General features: G+C 35.6%; 1 protein-coding gene across 3 annotated transcripts in view; it reads left to right on the plus strand.

Moving 5' to 3' along the window:
- The window catches only part of Sntg1 (syntrophin, gamma 1), a 741,266-nt gene that overhangs the window by 222,601 nt on the left and 496,076 nt on the right, over positions 1–22,589 (plus strand). For all 3 annotated transcript variants that reach the window (XM_005396048.2, XM_005396049.2, XM_005396050.2), the window contains one exon: positions 16,637–16,721. The gene's annotated coding sequence lies outside the window, so the exon portion shown is untranslated. The remainder of the gene's footprint in view (positions 1–16,636; positions 16,722–22,589) is intronic.

A 22,589-nucleotide genomic window follows, 5' to 3' on the forward strand; every position in this document is an offset into this window, starting at 1 on the left:
AAATGGTAACAAAATGATCCATTATCAAAACCACATACATACCTACGCATGTATATAATTGTACACATCAATTGTTGTATATACTTATATAGAGAAAAATAAATGCATTCAGATTAATAAAAATGATTACTGAAAGTCTCAGAAGTGTGCCCATTCTACCCTCGCCTCCATCCTCCCATTAGCTTTACCAACCCCATGATATGTAAGAGGGATGTGCATTTCACAAACTTTAATTATCTTCATCCAGTGTACTGCTAGCCATGTAGATCAAGAAATTAAACGTAGTTCTCCCGAATCCACTTGCAGTTTCCTCTCCTATTAAAAAAAAATATGCCTAATCATCTAAAATAAGTACTTACTCAATAGACTTTAAATGCAAAATCAGCTGGGAGCAATTTTAATTCAGAACAAGAAAAAAGTAGAAAGCTGCATGTTTGACATTTATGCAGCACAACAGATTGAACAATGTGCTTGCTGGTTTTTCTAATAAAAGGAAGACATTCTCTTGGGCATTTCACTTAATTTTCAATGCAGTGTGCTCCAGGTCTTTTGAGAAAAATTTATTAATCTTTAAGGTTGGAAAAAGTGACAATACTCACTAGAGCTTTACGGGACTGAATTCAGTTTCTGATGCATAAACTTAGTTTCAGCAAATAGACTTTCAATAATACCTGATATTTTGTGTCAAATAAATGATATAAACAAGATCTAGTCTAGTGGGAACTGGTAAACTTCTACTAACTTCTAAAATGAATTTCAAAGGAAAAATGATATTGGTGTGAAACAACTACCCCTTTCCCAGAAGATAATGTCCATTTCCTTAAAGGATCAAGGGGATTACTCAAGATTAACCTTCATTACTTAAGGCTCTGATCTGTTTCATTTCTTTTCTTCTTTAACTTTATATTGCAAACAAATGTGCTGTTTAAATTTTCTATTTCCCAGTGAATGAAATGTAAATAAAATAATATACATTATTATTATTTTTTCTGAAATATAAACTATGTGGCTTATGATTTCCTTGAACAACAATATGGGCATAATAATCTTTCTGAGAGATTTTGAGTAGCTCATAATTGCTTTGTAGGGCCACTTATGAGGCTGAAGTTATACACGTGTTCCCTTAGTTGATAGTTGCCAGTCTCCAGTGTATGTAACAAGCTGGCTACAGCACTCCTTTAGAAGCTCAGACTTGGGAGTGGGACATAGGCGAACAATTTCGGGAGGAATTTTAGAGAACAAGTAGGTGTAAGCCTGGCAAAAGAACAGGTGAATGGGGGATGCAGGGAGAATAGCGCATAGAAGGACCAGGGATGTGAAAGACCAAGGTTTCTTGTGGAAAACGGTAATGACTTTAGATATTGAAATAGAGAAGGTGTGATTGTAAATTCAAATTTTAGGGACAAAAGTTAACAAATACTACTTCAAGTGATGTTGACTGTGCCCTGAAAACCATAGAAATCCTCATCAGGACTTGAAACTGCATGATCACATGACATTTATGTTTTTAAAAGGTTATATGCCTATAATTTAAAAAGATGACTTTAGCAGCAGAGTTTATGGAGGATCAGGGATTTTTTTAGAGAAAACACATGGCTAGCATTCCCATTATTATGGAAATCTAAGCAAGGAATGATAACAGACTAAACCCAAAGAGTGGATTTGGGTAGCAGAAACAGACAGAAAGGTATGCAGGACAAACAAATTTGAGAAGTTACCAGGTGGAATTTTAATAGAGCTTCATGACCAACTGAAGGTGGCAGGCTGAAATGGAAGAACTCAGTTATAAATCTCAGTTCCATGGGTACACGATATCTCCATTCATAGGACAGGGTACCTGGTAAATGTAGCTATTCTGGCTGAGGAAAAGTTATCTTACAACAGCAGCATCTTGATTCTGAGGGTTTCCTGAGATGATCTTCCTGGTAGCATGTTGGCTGTATGTATCTGGATTTGAGAGAAAATCATGGCCTAGAGGTATAAACCAGTGCTTGCTCTTGAGTGGATGAGGTTAAAACAGGCAATTTAATTAAAAACACTGGCAGAGTGGAAGGAGAGTTCCCAGAGGAACAGCATAAAATGATCGGGAATTAGCAAAAAAGAAAAAAAAGACAGCTCATCCAAGATATCCAGGGTAGCAACAATATTTAAGGAGCAAAGGTAGGTGCCACAAATCAGATAGAGAGAATTTTAAAACCCAATTAATTCCCTGATAAAGGGACTGATAAACGTGCACTGATAATGGATTGCATCTTAGCTGGGCACTCGGAATCTTCCTCCAACTGGCCTGAATTGCCTTTATAAGATAAAGGAAAGAGGGATGAATCTTAGGGAAAGAGAGAGAGGGAGAGGGAAGGAAAGCAGAGAGATGGAGAAAAGGAGGAGGAGGAGCAGGAGGGAGGAGACTGCTCCTTGGTAGAACTGAGTTTCCAGCAGAGGCGAAGAAGGAAGGTGGGGAGCAGAGCTTGCTTACCACCCACGGGGGAGGACAAAATAGGTATCCAGGGAAGGAAACTAGATCAAAGAATTAATCGCTCTGATTCTTGTCAGAGCAGCTCAGTGAATAACCTGATGCCAAGAAAGCCAGTAGGAAAACGAGCCAGAACGGTCAGCCCTGCAGGGCCCTGGTGTTTAGGAACCACACTGCCACCAGCAGAACTTGGCCCTCCATCACGTCCTCCTTCTCAGCCTGCCAAATTTCGCTCTAACGCTCCATCGATCTTCTCTAGGAATCTAGAGGGAAAGGGGCGTTTGTGCCACATGTGTCTTTTCAATCCTTCTGCTGTGATGAAAATCAACGTGGACCCCTCTCTTGTAATTACACAGGAATCTGACGCTCTTCCTCAATCTGTCCCCCGTGGTCTTCCTAGGGGAATAAATTCCCCAACTGCCCAGACTTAGTGGTTGCTCCTCCTATTGTCGAATGAGAGCTTGGACACAGGAAGAATCTCTCATAACCTGCTGCAGCGTTCAACAGAGATCATGTTGAAACACTTAGGATGACTTTCTCTGATGGCTCAGGTTAAGTAGAAAGGGATTGTACCAGTGTAACTTGGCTACTTTTAGATTCATCATTTTGGTGCATTCTCAGAGACTTGCTAACAACCTGATTCCAGATTCAACTGCTTAGATTCCTCTTTTCCTGGGGTGTGATTCTTCTTCAGAAGAGAGGCATGTGCCCTCACTACCCACGAATGACCTTCCTTATTAGTGAATGTGTGGTAGGTCATGTCCAAGGGAAGAAAACATCTCTCAATTCATCCCGTTATTCCTTCTTCCTTCTGTTAAACAGACTAATTATTTACAGATACCATAACCTATAGTTTTTAGTTTCAAATTTTCACAAATACATACCTAACCATAAACTATAGTATATTTCTCAGTGTTTCAAGGTACAATTTTTCTGAAATGTGCATCTTCTTGTTAAAAGTACAAGTTTCTCATACAGAAATTAAGTATTGGAATTTTTAAGGGATCTTTCATCAAATTAACTTACTTTTATAATAACAGATGATTGTGATTATTGTTTAAACATTAAAAATGCAAAATGACAAATTTAAAAGTTCAAGAATACCATTTCTATTGGATCTTACCTGTCAAGATAATGACTATATATGTATACTTGCATCCAAATGCATGACAAATTATTGAAATGACAGACTCGACTCTGTGCATTTGCTTTGCCTCTTTACTGATATTCTTTTTCCTTATCCATTCTTTTTTTATTGAAAGAGAATAGTGAAACAATAGCAAAATACCTTCTTATCATCCTATCTTTTTCACTATGGGTTCCATTTTTCATTTTAAAAAATATTTTAGTGTATTTTTGCAGTACCTGATATTTACATTCATATTAGAGAGTAGGTACACGTACTTAACATATCTTGATTCTTTTTATTACCCTACCCCCCTCCTGCTTCCCTCCCTCCGTATGTGTCTAAATCCTTCTCTCATTTTTTTCTTTTTAAATTTTATTTTCTAGTTCATGCTTGCAAAACATAAGGGTTACATTCATTGTGGGTAGTTAGTACATATGCATGGTACATCTTAATTACTTTAAAGTTCCCTTCCCATTTGCAAAAGATCAATGTCCCTGTTTCCTTTTATCTGTCTTTTATTTTGCTCTTTATTTATACTTTGGATTTCTCATTTAGTAGAAACCATATAATATTTAAGCTTGTGTGTGTGATTTATTTCATTTAACATTGCTTTCAAGGTGCACCCATTTTCTACAAATGACTCAAATTTATTCTTATTTATAGCATAATATCATTCTATTATGTACCAATACCACATTTTCTTTACCTATTCATTTGTTGAGGGAATTGTAGCTTACTTCCAAGATTTAACTATTATGAATTGTGATGCTGTAAACATAGGTATGCATGTATCACCATAATATGCTGTTTTAGACTCTTTGCAGAAAATAGCTGTAAAGAGTACAGATGGCTTTAATGTAGTTTCTTTTCTTTTTTTTTTTTAATTTTTATTTTGTGGTACTGGGAATCAAACTCACGACCTTGCGCTTGCCAGGCAGGCACTTATGCCATTGAGCTATATCCCCAGCCCTGTAGTTTCTATTTTTAATTTCTTTTAGGAATCTCCATAGATATTTCCACAATGGTGTACTAGTTTACACTGCCACCATCAGTGGAGGTAGGGGCTGCTTTTCAACTGCTGCCTCACCAGCCTTTGTTGTTTGATTTTTGATGATTTCCATTTTTTCCTAGAGTAAGATGAAATCTCAGTGTTGTTTTAATTTGTATTTCTCTAACAGCCAGTGGCACTGAACATTTTTTCATGCATTTATTATTGGCCATTTGTATTTATTCTGAGAATTGTTTATTCATTTAAATTACTCATTTTTTGATTAGGTCCTTTATTTTAGGGTGTCTAAATTTTTGTGCTCTTTATGTATTCTAGGTATTACTCCCCTTTCACAGGTGTAATTGACAAAACTTTTTCTCATTTTGCAGATTGTTTCCTCATCCTTGGTTGTTGAATTTACTGTGCAAAAGCTGTCTAATATGATATAATTGTATTTGCTATTTCTTGCTGTTATTTCTTGTACAACTGGATTTCTATTCCTGTTGTTCTCAGAGGCCTTCAAAGAAAGGTACAAATCTTTTTGTGCTGTATATCATGGACTTGCTGACTATGATTAAAAGATAATAAAATCATTCTATTGCTATTCACATCCTTTTCCATGGCTGATACAACAAGATGTACAGTTACAAAGAACTTGGCTGTGTTCCAGCTGTGTTCCAGCCTAAAACTCTGAAAGGAATTGTTTTTCACAAGATAGCACATAATTTTGTTGACAAAGATGGACAGAAGGTGACAAGACAAACTGCATTTACTGATACTTGTATGGCCATAAATATAAGGCATATTTACTGAAATGATCATTTAGTCATTTAAAGTCAAGATATTTAAAAATATTTTTTTAAGTAAACCAGAAAAGGTTTACTTTACATGTCCTTTAAATCAGTAGGACATACTGTAATTCTTTTTTGTGCATTAACATACCACATGTTCTAGTATAAATTTCATTTCAATATTTGTTCTTTCTCCATTTTCTTCTGTTCTACATTTAAAGAATCTAGAACATTATTAATTTTCATATGGTGAATACATAAGTGGAGACAGCCCTTGAAAGTATACATCTTTGTGTCAATAGCTTGGAAATGTGTAAAAACATGATCATTAATTATATTGCTAAGTACTTCTCACTTTGCTCTTTAACTACATTAAATGGATAAGTGTATGACATCTGTGGATGAAGTTTATTCTTCTGACTATTATCCTCACATCATGGTCAAAGAATGAATCATCTCTTACATCCAGGTTTGTTGTTAGTTGACCTCCTATGGTCATGAATTAGGAAAATAGTGACTTTAATACCCATAGAAACTAAGCTTTTATTTGTCCTAGGAAAAACAAACTTTTTCTCACTTTTAAAAATTTTGTGAACTTTGTATTAGGTGTTTCTAATATTTGGGAGAGAGCACATTGCATTCTGTTTCAATGAACTTTGCAGGTATGGTTTTGTTTACTAAAAGGAGTACAATTGGCTTAATGCTGCTTGATTTCATTAAGTGAAGTCAATTTAACCAACAGATTAGTCCCTGTCCCCATCCTGGGATTCCTATTTGCCTTTTGCTAGCAAACTGACTGCTTGGAAAGAATAACTTTTTGTATCACAGTGAAGTCAGACAGAGAAATTAAGCTTTAGTGAATTGATGTATGGATGAATAGAAAACGTGTTTGTAGGTACTGATTTATTCAAACAGGGGCCAAGAAAAGCATGCTTGTCAAAATTCACACAAAGGTCATTTTTGCCCTCCACATTGATGTTTACTATTGAGTTTTAAGCTTGTGCTCATTGCCAGGTAGAGATTTTTATCTGGAAGGAGTACAACTGTCTTACAATTGCCTATTTTAACAGTGTGAAGCCATAAACACACACGATAGTGTTCATTCCTGCCAGGGACACTCAGCCGCCTCACTTTTCACATTATTGGCTGAGAAGTCAATTCCATTATCTTCTCCTTTTTCAGTTACTCCCACTTTTCTTCCTCCTTTTCAGTCACAGCTATAATTTGCAGTTTGTAGCAGGAATTCAAATTTAGAAGTTTTTAGCATTTTCTAAAATTATTAATATGCACGGCTACACAGGTATTTGTCATATAACCAAATGACGGTTATTTAAAACTAAACTGTTACAATCATGAAGTTATTATAAATAAAATATCTATCAATGGAATTCATTAAGCCAAAGTTTGAATCAAATGTTTTTCTGTATGCCATGCAGATATTCAGCTTTATATATATAAAAGCTGAATATCACAGTCTTTCAAATCACACTGAAATCCTTAGACAGTAATCACACCTCACCATCTTTATGTTTCAGGCAGATATCATTTTAATTTGAAAGACTGTGGAAAATAATTGTTTTTGTATTAATTATGACTGCACCTGTTACTTTGAAATTTTCTTTAGATAAATATCATCATAAAGATAGTATTGAATAATGAATGAATCTTAATTTTAAGTTATAATTTGGTGCTATACTTAGTAAAATGTAAAAATAGTTTTCATTTTCTAAATTATATCATAAAACAGGCAAGTTAAAATATTTTTAAAATTATTTCCTGGAATGTTTATTATTTCCCAATTTCCTCAAAATTGAACACATTGGTGCCTGGCATCAGGCTTGGCCAGAGGAATGCAGTTCCTGACCCATCTTCCCTGCACTGTGGGAAGAGCAGCCAGTACAGGAATATGTGGGACCTGGCAACCTGCACCACCAGAGGAACCCAGAAAATGACAAGATGAAGGAGCAGAATGTAATCTCAGACCTCAAACCCACCCAGAACAAGTCAAGGAGACACCCACATAGAAAGAATTGGAAGTCACACACCTGAAATTTCTGAAATGATAGGAACTGAGGTAAAGAAACAACTCCAGGAGGCTATAGAAGAAATCAAATCACAAATATTGTCTCAGTTAAAAAAATAGAAAAAACAAGCATAATGAGAGAATGATATCTAAAGAAGCATATCTAAAGAAGCACATCTAAAGAAGACATAGATTAAAAAAATAGAGGAATACAGAAAAATGATGGAAACCTTGAATAAACAAAATAGTAAAGAATTTGAGTTCATGAAAGAGATACAAAGAGATATCCATGAAATGAAAAAGTCCATTGAATGCTGGAAAACTGTTGGAATGAAACTGAACATAGACTCTCAGACCTTGAAGACACTGATACAGCTAGCAACCAGGAAATGAAAGATCTCCTAGAAATAACAAGCAATCAGGAATTAACAATTCAACAGCTGCAACATGATGCAAAGAACAACAATATAAGACTAATAGGTGTCAATGAAAAATCGGGAGTCAACACAAATGACATAAAAGACTATTTGCAGAAGTAATAGCAGAAAATTTCCAAAGCATGGGAAAAGTATGTAACATAGAGATAACTGAGGCATAGAGAACTCCCATTAGCCATAACCAAAATAAATCTACACTCAGATATATAATAATCAAGATCCCAGAAATTCAGCACAAGAATAGAATATTAAAATTGAAATCTTTCTGCTGGGGAAAAAACAAAACAAAACAGATCACCCATAAAAGAAAGTCCATCAGAATCACAGTAGATTTCTCAACACAAACCATCAAATCAAGAAAAGCTCAGAGGGAAGCATTTCAACTCCTGAAAAAAAAACAACCTCCAACACAGACTAATATACCCTGCAAAACAACCTTTCAAAATTAATGGAGAAGTAAGATACTTCCATGACAAAGAACAACTGAAGAATTTCATGACTACCAAACAAACCTTACAGGTTTGATGATATTCTAGAAGGAGATAAAATTTTCACAAGAAAAAAGAAAATTTTAAGCATTGAGTGTTCCTTTCAATGAACCACACACATCAGCAATACATCTATTCCTCCTATGCTTGTATATACACATAAATTTTGTTTTGCACTTTAAAGAGAAAAGAAAAATAAATAACAAAAACAAATACATAAACAAAATAGCATAGAGAATAATGAATATGATACATAAATTCAAACCACAGTGGTACAATATTAACAAGGGTTGTTATATTACATAATGTTATCTTTAAAATAGTTGCACATATAACCAGATATAGGCATGCTTGAATCTGGTAATCAGAATGACTGATCTGAAAACAACAACATGCAGTATAAGAACCAGTGTTGAACACCTGCCATCTTGCATAATGAAGCTCTGCAACATTTCAAATGCATTTTTTATTACTTGCTACTGTCTTTGATTGTTTGATCAATCTTATTTTCATATGTTCAGTGGACTGAGCAACTTTGTTGAAGATAATAGTATATAACATAGCAACCATTGTTAATTCCTATCATTTTCCTTTGAGGTCATGTATCATTTCTTGTCATTTTTGTGTTGTTTTGATTTTGACTTCATTGTTTTGTTAGTTTTTTTAATCTTTAAAATAAAATAAATAAAGTATAATGCTAATTTACATGGTAAAAAAATATTCACAATTCCAAGAACAACAACAGAAAGAAACCACCAAGCAAGGCAAGCAATTAAATATAGTGAAAAAGTAGAGAATCAACAGCAGGAAAAAAATATTACAAAGATAAGGTAATACATATCAGTTATAATCATCACTGTAAATGGCCTCAATTCAGTACTTAAATGAAACATACTGGAAGAGAAGATCATCAAACAAACTCCAACAATATGTTATATACAAGAAAAACATTTAACTCAAAAGGAAATTCGTAGACTGAAAACCAAAGGATGGGAAACACTATTCCACAAAATAGGAATACAGAAAAAAGTAGGAGTAGCTAGTCTACCAATTAAACCCAGATTGATCAAAAGAGACAATGAAGGTCAGTACGTATGTGTTAGAGGAAAACTTCAATAGGAAGCCATATAAATCATAAATATTTATGCACCAAATATGGGAGCACCCAACTATATAAAACAAATGTCTTAATAGACATATAAAACCAAATAATCAATAACACAATTGTAATCGGGATATTAGCAGCCCATTGACACTAATAGATCAACTAGATAAAAAATTAGCAAAGAAATAACAGAACTGAACCACATTTGTGAGCAAATGGAATTAGTAGATGCTACAGAGTGTTCCACCTCACAACATCAGAATAAACATTCTTTTCAGATGCATACGAGATGTCCTCTAAAATAGACCACATAGTAGCTCATAGAGCATGTTTATGTAAGTGAAAAGGAATTGAAATTATCCCATATATTATTATCTGATCATAGCAAAATGAAACTGAAAATTAATGAACCACAAAAACTCCATAAACACATGGAAATTAAATGACACCCTCCTGAACAACCAATGGGTCAAAGATGAAATTACAGACAAAATTAAGCAATATCTACAATCAAATGAAAATGCAAATAAAACTTAATGGAATCTGTGGGGTGCAATGAAAGCAGTCCTCAGAGGGAAATTTATAGTGGTGAACACACACATAAGGAAAACAGAACGAGAACAAATAAGTAGCCTAATGCTGCACCTCAAACTTCTACAAAAAAAAGAACAAGTCAAGACCAAAGCCCAAAGGAAGGGAATGATAAAGATCAGGGCAGAGATTAACACAACTGTGAGGAAGAAAGCAATACAAAGAGGTAATGAGTCAAAGAGTTGGTTCTTTGAAAGAATATTCAGTACTCAGTGCTCAACACAAACAACAAAGAGACTGAGAGGGAAATTAGGGAAACCACCTCTTTCACAATAGCATCCAAAAAATTGAAATACTTAGGAATCAATCTAACAAAATAAGTAAAAGTTCTACATAGTGAAAATTACAGTACTCCGAAAAAAGAGATCCGAGAGGATATCAGAAAATGGAAAAATGTTCCTTGCTCAAACACAGGAAGAATCAACATTATGAAAATGGCCATACTCCCAAAATTGCTATACAGACTCAATGCAATCCAAATCAAAGTACAATTAGTATATTTCACAGATCTAGGGAAACTATTCCTAAAATTCATGTGGAACCAGGAGAGACTTATAGTAGCAAAAGTAATCCTGGGCAAAAACAGCAAGGCACGAGGCATTACAATACCAAACTTGAAATTATGATACAAAGCTACTGTGAAAGAATCAGCATGGTACTGGCAAAATAAAACAGACCTGAGGATCAATGGGACAGCCTGGAAAATTCAGCCACAACCATGAACATACTCAGCCAACTTACCTTTGACAAAGGGGCCAAATATGTTCCCTGGAATAAAGATTGCCTCTTTAATAAATGGTGCTGGAAAAACTGGCTCTCTACATACCAAAGACTAAAACTAGACCCATGTCTATCTCCATGAACTAAACTAAAGTCCAAATGGATTAAGATCTAAGTACTAAAACAGAAACACTAAATCTACTGGAAGAGATAGTAGGTAGAAATATTGAAGACATAGGGGTAAGGCAGAGAATTCATGAACAAAAACCAAACTGCAAGGGAAATACTTCAAAGAGTCAACAACTGGGACCTCAACTTCTCGAAAAGATTTTTTATATTGAAAGAAGTCTCCAAAAACTCAATAAAAACAATGATACAGAGCTTCAAAACAAATAATAGGAGATTAACAATGAATAATGTATCGCATATTGTTATTTTCAGCGTAGTTGCTCAGATTACAAGACATAGGCCTGTATAATTGATCACACAATATAAGCACAAACCTTTTTTTAATGAATTAAAAGAAAGCAGTAGTATAACAACCTTATCTAGCTTTTGTATATATAAATATATTCCCTTCTTTCTTTTCCTCTCTCATCCATCCCAGGTTTTTTTTTTTTTTCCTTTTTGAGCAGTTTCTTTCCCTTTCACAATATCTACTATTGAACATTTTTTCATATATTTATTTACACTTTGCATTTCTTCATCTGAAAAGTTTGTATTCATCTCAGAAGCCCATTCTTGGATTGGGTCTTGAAAGTTTGGGGAGTCTAATTTTTTTTTTCAATTCTTTATATGTTCTAAATGAAGTCTTTTAACTGAGGGATAGCTGGCTAAAAAATTTTCCTACTTTGTGAGTTTAAAAGGCACAGACTGTTGATGCACACAGCAACATAGACAAATCTCAAAAGAAAGCTCCTGAACGAAAATGTCAATGTTAAAGCATAAAGTGTAGTTTTAGCTATATAATATTCATGATGTAAAGTAGTCACAGAAATGTAGTACAGATTAGAGGCTGCAAGGTGTTAAGTATGTGGTGGTGGTTTAAATGTGGTCACAAAGTGGTAGAGAAAAATAGTCTGTTCCTTTTTATTGCTGGATACTATTCCATGGTAGAAATGGTTTGTCTAATCTTTCCTTCTTTGAAGGAAATTTTGTTTGTTTGCCTTCTGGACTATCAAAAATAAATCTACTCTTTATGCCCAAGTTTCTGAATGTAAATAAGATTTCATTTCTTTGGAACAATTGTCCAGGAGTAACAGTGCTATGTCATAGCAAAAGTCTATTTTTAGCTTTAAAAGAAACAGCCAAACTATTTTCCAGAGTGGTCGTATCATTTTATCTTGCAACAATACATGTGCACAGCTTTTGTAAATTCTCACCTATATTTGTTTCTCTTTCTTTTCCAGCCATTTTATTAGATATGCAGTGTTATCTCATTGTGATTTTAATTTACATATTTGCATTACTGTAATACCTAATGATTTTGCAAATATTTTCATCTCCTTATTTATCATCTGTCTATCCTCTTCAGCAAAATATTTGTGCATGTCTTGGGACCATTTTCTAATTAGATTATTAAATGTTTTTGATGTTATGCTTTGAGAATTCTTTATGTACTTTAGATATAAGTCCACTTTAAATATATGATTTGCAAACGTATTCCTGCAATATAAAATTTGTTCTTTCATCCAGTATCCAGTCTGGGCCACAAGGAAATACAAACAAATTTTAGGGGACATACTGTGGTGTTCTCCTACAGTCTTGGGTGCCTAGCAACTGTCCTTTTTACTTTCTGTCCCTTACAGTTACGTTATGATACTCTTTGGAATTGTTTCCAGCACATTTTGTTATAGTTAGAGAAGAACAAAGAATAACAAGTTCACTATCTTATTAAAAATTATGATCTCATGCTCTTGCTTTTGGGAAAGTATCTATGTCTAAATAGTGCAATGTTCAATCTTGATATTTTATACTTATAAGATGATATTATGAAACACATCTTTGTTAGGACCTTAACCTTTGACATTTTATTTTGAAGGCCTAAGCAGGCTTCCTTCATGCAACTCTGTTTGCATATGGACCACATTACACCTTTTAACACTCATTTCCCATTCTGAGGAACTTCCTAAGAGTTTTCCAAAATGCTGCATTATTCTAGAGAACAAGAAATACATTTCTGTGCTTGTAATAAAGGATATTAACCATGAATTTTGATTTTTGCAATTTATTTTGTCTTAACACTGATAGAAGCATAAGAAAAAAGATCCAAGCCTTTGTAGCTTGATACTTCCATAAAGTCTACAACTGATGTTCTTTGATATGTAGGGATATATATATTTATATAAACCCATGGCTAGAAATTTCAAAGTAAATGACTTAAAGATTGGTGCACTTGTCTTTTCATTAAGGAACTGCACACTTGAGTAACTTCCTTCTCCATTTGCACTGTTCAGCATTGTTGCACCACAAAACCATCTCAAGGTACAGGGACTTTATCATGGCTTGAGTCTGTGGCTCAGCCGAGAAATGCTCATTTTATTTCTGCATGCTTCAGTGGTTGGTTCTGGTGCTTTGAGCATCTTAACTGGACTCTCAAATGTCCAGGGCCACAGCCAAGTCATCTGGTGAGCTTCCTTCATCTAGCAGATGATCTCAGGCTTTTTATGTGACCACTTGGCAGGTTCTGAGAGACACTGCAAATGGCAAGTCTCCTTGAACCCCCGGTGTAGGGTTGGCGCTCACTGTTGCTGTGTACTCTGACCAAGACCAGTGCACTGTTAAGTCATACGAAGCTATTGTTCTTGAGATGAGCCGTAAAGTCCCATTGTAATGAGTCTGGATTCAGGCAAGGTGTAATGAACATGTCTTCCCTTATGCTCTCTTTAGTGGTTGTGAAAGATGTAGTTTCTCCATATCTGTATATGATACTGAGCTGACTCTAGATAGTCAGTTCGTTGTTACCCCACAAATCTCGTACAAGACACACTCTGAAATGTAAGGAATTCAATCAAATATCGTTAGACGATGTGTTTTTCTATAAAATTATTTTCATTTTCTTAGAGAAAAACTCTTTAAATACCATGAGTAGCATTCCCATTTTAACCATGGAGTATGGAGTGCCTTCTCATACAAAGCTTTCTCCTTGATTATAAATTCCTTTTTTTCAGTTGTCAAACTTCATTCCATATATAAGATATCAAACTCAGCTATGCCTAAATACAAAATTTTAATACTTCTGTTTGCTATCATTTAAATGTTGCCTATGTTCATTACATTTAAGATATTAGTTGTGTTTTAAGTCAAATATGAAGATTGTCTTGTAGCTCTCAGCATATTTGAACTGAAATACTTCTATCTTTTTCTCTCATTTAAGTACAATTTAACATTCTGGACAACATATATAGAAAATACATCAATACCTTGAAAGGTGACAGAGAGCTGACCAGAAGGTTAGGAAGGACATGCAACCCAAGGATTTACATTTTTGCTCATCTGTCATGATTAGATAAAATTCTGCAATTTGTTCTTTATTCTACTTTTGTTAAGTAATAAATTAGTCAATCGACATTTGCTCTTTAGTCTATTAGCTATGGCAAACTTCCCTTTGCATGATCTGTTCATTTTGGTTTATAGATTTCACTGGGTATCTTAGTTTCTTTCACAGTGTTACACTGAAGCTTTTGCAGAACTCCCAACAATTGCTTTAACTTGAAAATAAATAGGTATTTGTGGAATTGTTGCTAGTGAACACCCCAAAAAGAGACACAAGCTAAGACATCTTGCCCTCAAGACTCCTTTTTGACTTTAGGTTGCATATTTGGAACTGTGCATATCTCAGGCTGTGAGGAAGGCCACTTTGACAGTCATAACTAGCATGAATCCATTTCATTTCTTCTGTACTGAAAGAAATCCAGAGTGACCTGCTCAGTGAGGACTGTCTGTTGCTGCCAGGAGTATTCCTACTTTTACTCCTCAGAGTTGGCCCAATGGAACACAGGCACATGGATACACTAGGGATTTTTATTTTAAATCTGAGAGGTTTGATATGTATTTACCATTTCTAAAATAAACTCTATAAGCCCAATAGAATACATGAATAGAAAAAATAAAATAATGAAGGAAATGGGGTTAGGTTAAAATATGACATCATGTACATATGACTCAGGAAAGACTATAGAAAAAAATTGTGTCTGAAAACGCAATAATGATAATCATGGTGTAACTAATATGCCAAAGTTCTTCTGACACAGGAAGCAATCCTGAGCTTTTAAGGTATATATTAAAATAAATTTTGAATCCCGGACATGATACAGGAGTGCATATGGGAATGTGCTAAAATGCAGAGATATAGGACTTAGGCATGGGGCTTATCATTTCTATTGATTAATAATTGATTAATGATTGCTGCAATCTCAGTGGCCTAAACAGTATTCTTGTGCTATCACACAGATTCCTGTGTCAGAGCAGGCACAGCTGGTGTCCTTGTTCACAGCTGCACCAGACTGCATGCTCATGTAGAGCATGAAATTTTTTTTCAACCTTCTTTAAGTTGTTGGCAGAATCCAGCTTTTTGCATTCGTGGGACTGAGGTTCTACTCTACTGGCTGCCCGTCAAGGGTTGTTCTGAGTTCTCCGAGCCAGCTTTGAGAAGATTTAGGTGTGTGATCCTCTCCCCACGCACCTGCCTACTTCTTCTAGGCCAGCAGCAGCATTGGTTCCGTCTAATTCTCTCACCCTTTGAAAATGTTCCCACTGGATCAAGTCTGGACACCCATGAAGATCTTCAAATTGTTATCTCAAAATTCGTTAAACTATTTGGGGTAGTACACTTACAAAATCCCTTCAACTTTGTCATCTTATGAAACTCATATCTATGGTATAAGTTCTGTCCATAGACAAGATTATATAGAAATGGAAATGTTTCATAAGTTTTTTTTAATTTTAAGATAATTTTTAAAAACAATAAAAAATGGTAGAGTGGGAATCTTTAGAGACATAACAGGATTATTCTTACTATACCTTAGAAACTTTCATTCTACTGAAGGGTTCCCAACTTGCTTATGGTTCAGATTTCTCTGGGGAACTCTTAAATATATATAAATGTGTAGGTCTTTGCATGAATCTGATCACATTCAAAATACAAATGTATCTGCTGAGTCTAATGTGTGTTTTCCGTAAGTTATATAAGCAACTCCTACACAGCCAGCCCCACTAACCTGGAAATGCTGCTAATCACTACTCTTCTAAATATAGATATCAAACCTAGCTATCATTTTATTAAAGTGTTAGAGTCTTTTCAACACTGCAATTAAATTCATGAATGGTATCATTAAAAATTAAGTGGTAAATGCAGAAATAACACCTAAGCCTCAGGAATGAGCGGGCTGTTGCCTGAGCATGAATGGTGTTGCTTTTTATGGGGTCAACCCACTCTTCTACCACAGAACTAAGTCTCATAAAAAAGTCATTGCTTCTTGGCATCAAATCAATAGGATATTCCTTACAATAAATGCTTTTAAATATTATCACTAATTTAAACTTGGGGTCATTCTAAAGTCCTCGGTACTGATAGTTTAGTTTTTAATACCAAGTATTAGAAATGAAATTCTGGGCAGATTGCCAAATATTCTCTTGCTTTTTCCTGAAAGTCAAGAAAGTGTGCTCCCTAGAACTTAATCTTGTGGCACTAGCCGTTTGGAAAATATTATCTTATTTCTGCTTTTGATTCATGAGCTGTTCCTAGAAATTGACAAGAAAATGTGGTTAAATTGGATACAAATGTGCATGGCATGCATGTCCACTTCATGGGTAAAGGGAATACATTTCCTAGGTACATTTCACTGGTTCTATTTTGAATGTTTATGGAACTTTTTTCTTTTCCTTTTTTCCAGTTTTCCTTTCGACTGCTTTCCAGAATGTTAAGATTGCCAGAGAAGTGATTGCAGCAAAGGGAAATATTGTTGTACCTAAATTCAGGTAAGATCTTTACTTCAGAATAAATTATTGAGTTCATTAATGAAATCATTTCTTTACATTTCTTTAAGATAATTGCTTTCTTTGCCATTAAGCTATTTGAAGCCTCTTTGTCTGTTTTGGAAAAATAGCAGGTTGTTTTCCTTTGAATATCCTGGCATGGGAAATGTCATAGCACTGATAACATATGTCAAGCTTGGTCATAGTTATATTGTATTTCAGTAGATTTTTTTCACAGCATTCATTTAAACTATATTGACTCAATATGTTTTGTTCAACACGCATAACTTAAAAGAATGAGAAACATGAATTAGTTTCTTAAAGGTCTCCCTTCCGTGGTCCAAGATCAAAGCCTCCTCACTGAGATGAGAACAGAGTAGTGAGCTGCAGGAAGCCGCGGAGTCCTGGAGAAGGGGAGGTGGGCAAGATGCCTTGGGAGGCTCAGCACAGGGGTTTCCTGATGTGCCTTAGAGCACTCGGGAGCTGTCACTGTCTGTTAAACAATGCATGACTTAGTGTGGAATTAGTAAAATGAACCTCATATGCCTTCAGAAATGCTGTGTGGGTCAGCAGAGTGAAAGCAGGCCTCCCTGGCCTTGTCCCTAGACAAGTGTCATGTTAAGAAGTAATCACGCTGTGTTAGAAAGGGCAAAGCTGGAAATGAAGTAACTAATTTATTTTCCTAATATTTCTCATTGTATTTTTGAGTTCTTGCATCCTGAAACTACAAAGACTTGTAGTGTGAGGTTAGTGAAAATCAGAAAAGTCATAGTCCTGATGTTCAAGGAATGCAAATACTGTAAACTGTGTATACATATTGATATGGCAAATGTACTACAGTGTAATATAAAATGGTATAATCCTTGAGTGTATTCCCAAGTTTTACAAAAGTCATGGAATTTTAAGATTGGACTCATCCATATAAATTAGAGGAGAGACCCCGCTAGGTTCTGAGGGCCATTGCCACATTCAGCAAGGATTACAAGTAGATAAAATTTAGAGTCATTCTGCTTACTAAGAATTCTGCTAAACTATATTAGATCCAAAGTTTCCAAATGGTTGTTCATACTAGGTATTTTTTTCATATTTTGGTCTTTCCTTCCAAACAAAGAAAAATGATAGAGATGGCCAATAGATAAAAGAGAGCTAAAGCAGCATTTTCATTGGTATAGGTGTGAGTGATGCAGGACTTGGCTTCCCTTCCACTCCTCTCCTTATTTGGGTCTGAATTCTTACATCAGTCTTCAAAGCTCCAGAGCAGATACACATCATAGTTTCTTTGTACCTTTTGGTTGTTTGGTCCTTCATTTGGAAGTTCATATGAAAGAGCTAAATGAAGGACACAGAGAGCCTATGATATAAGAGAGGCTTATAAAATTACATATTCCTGACCGTAAGTGCAAATTATCATCTTACAATTCCTTGGAATTTTCTGACATCAGGTATTTCTCTCTTGATCTTCACCTCTTCCATGTGGGAAGCCTACTCTATAGAAACTCAAAGGCCATACACTGCAAATTTTGATTAAAGCCTAATAAATAGTATAGAAATTGTCCCTTACCCACAATTTCATGTTCCACATTTGCACTTCCTGTGATTTTAGTTATCTGCAGTCAGCTGAAGCTCAAAAACATTAAGTAGCAACTTTCAGAAATAAACAAGCGGTACGCTTTAAATATCACATTGTTCTGAGCAGCATGTTGAAATCTTACACTGTCTGACATGGTACCAGGTGGGATGTGGGGTATACATTTTCCATAGTATCCATACACTATACACTACCCACCCTTTAGTCACTGAGTGGTTGTTTTGGTTATCAGGTTCACTGGTGCAGTATTAAATTCTTGTCTTAAAGTAACCATTACTTTACCTTCTAATGCACCAAAGCACAGGAGTATGCAGTATCATAACTGTTCTATTTTCTTATTGGTTATTGCTCTACCTAATTTTTAAATGCAACTTCACTCTGTGTGTGTGTGTGTATGTGTGTGTGTAGGAAAAACATAGTGTACATATAGAACTTAGAGTTATGCAACACAGAAATTGGCTGGGTGCCTTGGAACATATTCTTCATTCATAAGAAGGGGCAGCTACATGTGTGATGAAATAGGAAAGGACAGTTATAAGGCGAGAAAAGGACATGCACTTGAGAGTGGCCACTACCCTACTCAAAGCACCTTCTTCAGACAATTGCAAAAAGTATTCACCTTTTGCTATTTATCTCTGGGTGGATTTCAAAAGTTTCTCTATCTTCGTAAGTGTTTATCTTGGCCTTGATGTTTTATTCTGCTCATATTTGTTCACATGTAAAGCTAGACTTTCTCTGCTGCTCCGTGGAAAGCAGCCCCATGACCAAGAGCAGCCTGCATGGCCAGGGTGCCGGCAGCTGTTACAGCCGGACCATCAACTCCCGCCTGGTGTCTACAGCCTCTCTACTTGGCAAGAGAAAATCTCAGGCCTCCAGAGCATTTTCTTATTGCCAGGACAGTATAAATGCTCAAAAGTCCTTGCCGTGTAATGTAAATATTTAATAATTTAAGAATAAATTTTATGCTGTTGCTGCTTTTCTGTGTTTTGGGAATATGTGAAGCGTCTGCCCTTTATTTTCATTGGTCTTTCCATCGTCTCGCTCCTCTTTGTGTTACAGTAACTACCCACAGGCTGCAATTTCTGTCGGTCCATTTGCCACCAGAAGCATCCAGTCTCAGGACTTTCAAGCACATTTGTGGTATTATAGAATTATTGACCTCACTGGTAAAACATCTTTATTTCCCGTTTTACTGATGCTGCTGTTTATAATGAATAAAATAGCACAAAGATCAAATGTAACGAAGTTAGCCTTGAGCGCAAGACTGACTTCACATCCCAGGAAACATCCTTAATCTTTTCTGATTGTGACCTACTGGCTGTGTCGCTAGTGTATTGGCTCGGACCGGAGAAGCTTCCCTTCCTCGGACCGGGAGGCAGATGTAGCTCCTAAATAGGGTGCTAGCAGTAATGAGATTCCTGGAGATTAGAATCAAAGATGCTGATTTGTGTTTATGTTGTTTGCTTTTATTTATTTATCTTTTGTATGAGAGTTTAAAGAAAGTAACTATAATTTCTCTTTATGACCCCATGATTTACTATCATGCTAAAAGGTATAAAATGCAAGGGATCTCAATAAATATTTCAGAAAAATTAATCAGTTGATGAGACTATTTCGGTAGCTACATTCTATGCATTTCAAATACTTGCTTCCATGGTTGAGGAAAGACTGGCTACACTTTTAAATAGGTCCTTTTCATCATTCTCTTTCTATCTCCCACTCAGCAGAAATAGACTTTCTACAAGTCCTTTGTGTTGCTTTCCTCTTGGAGGAGATTAGTCTGCACTGCTTTGGGTTTGGTAATTCCTTCTCTGCCCTTTCGAGAAAAGATTGGTTATGAAAATTTGGATCATTTTGCCCAGCTAAAAACCCCTGGCAACCTGTCAGTCTCAGAATGCATCCATGTACCTTTGTCTATCTGTGAAATATTTAGGTCACCACCAGTGACCTTTGGTAATGAGGGAAAAACAAAGAGTTCTAAGAAATATTCTCATAAATATTCTCATACTGAGTGCCGGTTACTGTACCAAAGCTGCAGAACAGATTAGGAGAATCCTGGCGTAAATCAAGTACAATATTGGAAGCAGATGGTGTTTTCCTGTGAGTGTGGACCAAGTTCGTATGCTTCCTACATCACCCAGCCTTTTGCTTTCCAAACTCGATCTTTAGCCCTGGCTTTCAAGCTGTACTGTTCTTGATGATCCTGCACACCGTCTCTGCGATTATAAAGCCTTAGTGCAGGCATGGTGTCATTTCCTGGGGTCTCTGACTGTCACCCCCTGTCCTGGATTCAAAGGCTGGTCGGCAGCAGAGGAGCCATGGTGATTATAATACAGGAGCAACCCCAGGAGCTAGCGTGCCAGTTCTACCCCTGGAAAACTCAAGAGTCCATGGTTTGCTGAGAAGCCCTGATTACAACTATCAGAAACCCAAGGGTTAGAACTGCCAATCTGTGGGTGTCCCCACTGCATTTTCAAGGGCCTACATAGATATAGGTTCTTGGGTTTAGATAATAATCCCCAAAGACACAATCCTGAATGCTGAAATTCTGAAAGATCAATATTTCTACAGTCTAAAATCCCTAGGTGCTTTTCTTTCTTGTACTACTCTCTTTAAAATAAAATGAAATAAAATAAATAAAATCCAGAAGGATCAAAATCTTGAAAATATAATTCTAGAACAAATAATTTTAAAAATTCTTTAATGAGGATTTGAGATATGTATAAAAACATGAGAGAAAACTTAAAAGGCTACTTTATACAATAAAACAGATAGTACTAACATACATAAAACTCAGGGATAGCAATAATAATTATATGGGTATAATAGTTATAAGCCAACAAATCACATCCATAAAAAAAGATAAAATGTATTTATTTGCCATTTGTATTTCTTCATCCAAGAAGAGCATATTCATCCCAGGTGCCCATTTTTGGATTGAGTCTTTGAATTTTGGGGGCCTGATATTTTCGTTTCTTTATAGGTTCCAGATAGAAGTCATTTGTCTGAGGCACAGTTACCTAAAATATTTACCTATTCTGTAGGTTGTTTCTCCACTGTGTTGGTGATTTCTTTCAATGTACAAGAACTTTTTAATAGGATGAGATCTCAGTAGTTGATTCTTTAAAGTATGTCCCATGCAGTTTGGTTTTTGTTCATGAACTCTTGGCCTACCCCTATGTCTTCAAGATTTCTACCTATTTTCTCTATGACTAGAATCAGTGTCTCTGTTTTAATGTTCAGGTATTTGATCCATTTTGCATTTAGTGCATGGTGATAGACATGGGTCTAGTTTTAGTCTTTGGCATGTGGTAAGCCAGTTTCTCCACCATCATTTATTGAAGAGGCTATCTTCCGACTAGTAAACATGTTTGGCCATTTTCTCAAAAATAAGGTGGCTGAATGTGTTTGTAATGGTGTTCACATCTTTCAATCTGTTCCATTGGTCCTCAGGTCTATTTTTTTACTAGTATCATGGTGATTTTATCACAGTAGCTTTCTAGTATAATTTCAAGTCAGGGATTGTGATGCCTCCTGCCTATCCTTTGTTGCCCAAGATTGCCTTTGCTATTCTAGGTCTCTTATAGTTCCAAATGAATTTTAGGAATATTTTCTCTAGTTCTGTGAAGTCTGGTCATTTGAGAGATGCAAATTAAACCAACACAGATTTCATCTTACCCCAGTAACAATGGCAATCATGAAGAAATCAACCAACAATAAGTGCTGGAGGGGATGTGGGGAAAAAGGAACCCTTCTCCACTGTTGGTGGGAGTGCAGACCGGTGCAGTCACTTTAGAAATCAGTCTGGAGGCGCCTCAAAATTTAGGATTAGAGGTATCATTTAATCCAGGTATTCTCCTTCTGAGTATTTCCCCAAAAGAATTAAAAATATCATACCACAGAAATAAATGTGCACCCACTTTTATAGCAGCACATTTTGGCATAACAAAATCTTTGAAACCACCCAAATGCCCATCAACTGAGGAATGAATAAAAAAGATGTGGTATTTTTATACAATGGAGTATTCTTCAGCTATAAAGAAAGACAACCTTGAAGCTTTCATAGGAAAATGGATGCCATGAGAGACCATAACATAAGTGAAATAAATCAGACCCACATGTGTAAACATTGTATTGTCTCCTTTTTGTAAGAACCTGAGTTAATAAAATCTGAAAGGTACAATAGATATTGTGAAAAGGAAAGAAACTGCTCAGTAGGAAAGAACAAGTGGGGTGAGGGAAAGGAGAAATGAAAGAAAGAAGGAAGGGGAAAAAATAATATA

Source organism: Chinchilla lanigera, unplaced genomic scaffold (assembly GCF_000276665.1).
Source record: "Chinchilla lanigera isolate Chin_1 unplaced genomic scaffold, ChiLan1.0 scaffold00053, whole genome shotgun sequence".
In the NCBI taxonomy this organism is placed as follows: Eukaryota; Metazoa; Chordata; class Mammalia; order Rodentia; family Chinchillidae; genus Chinchilla; species Chinchilla lanigera.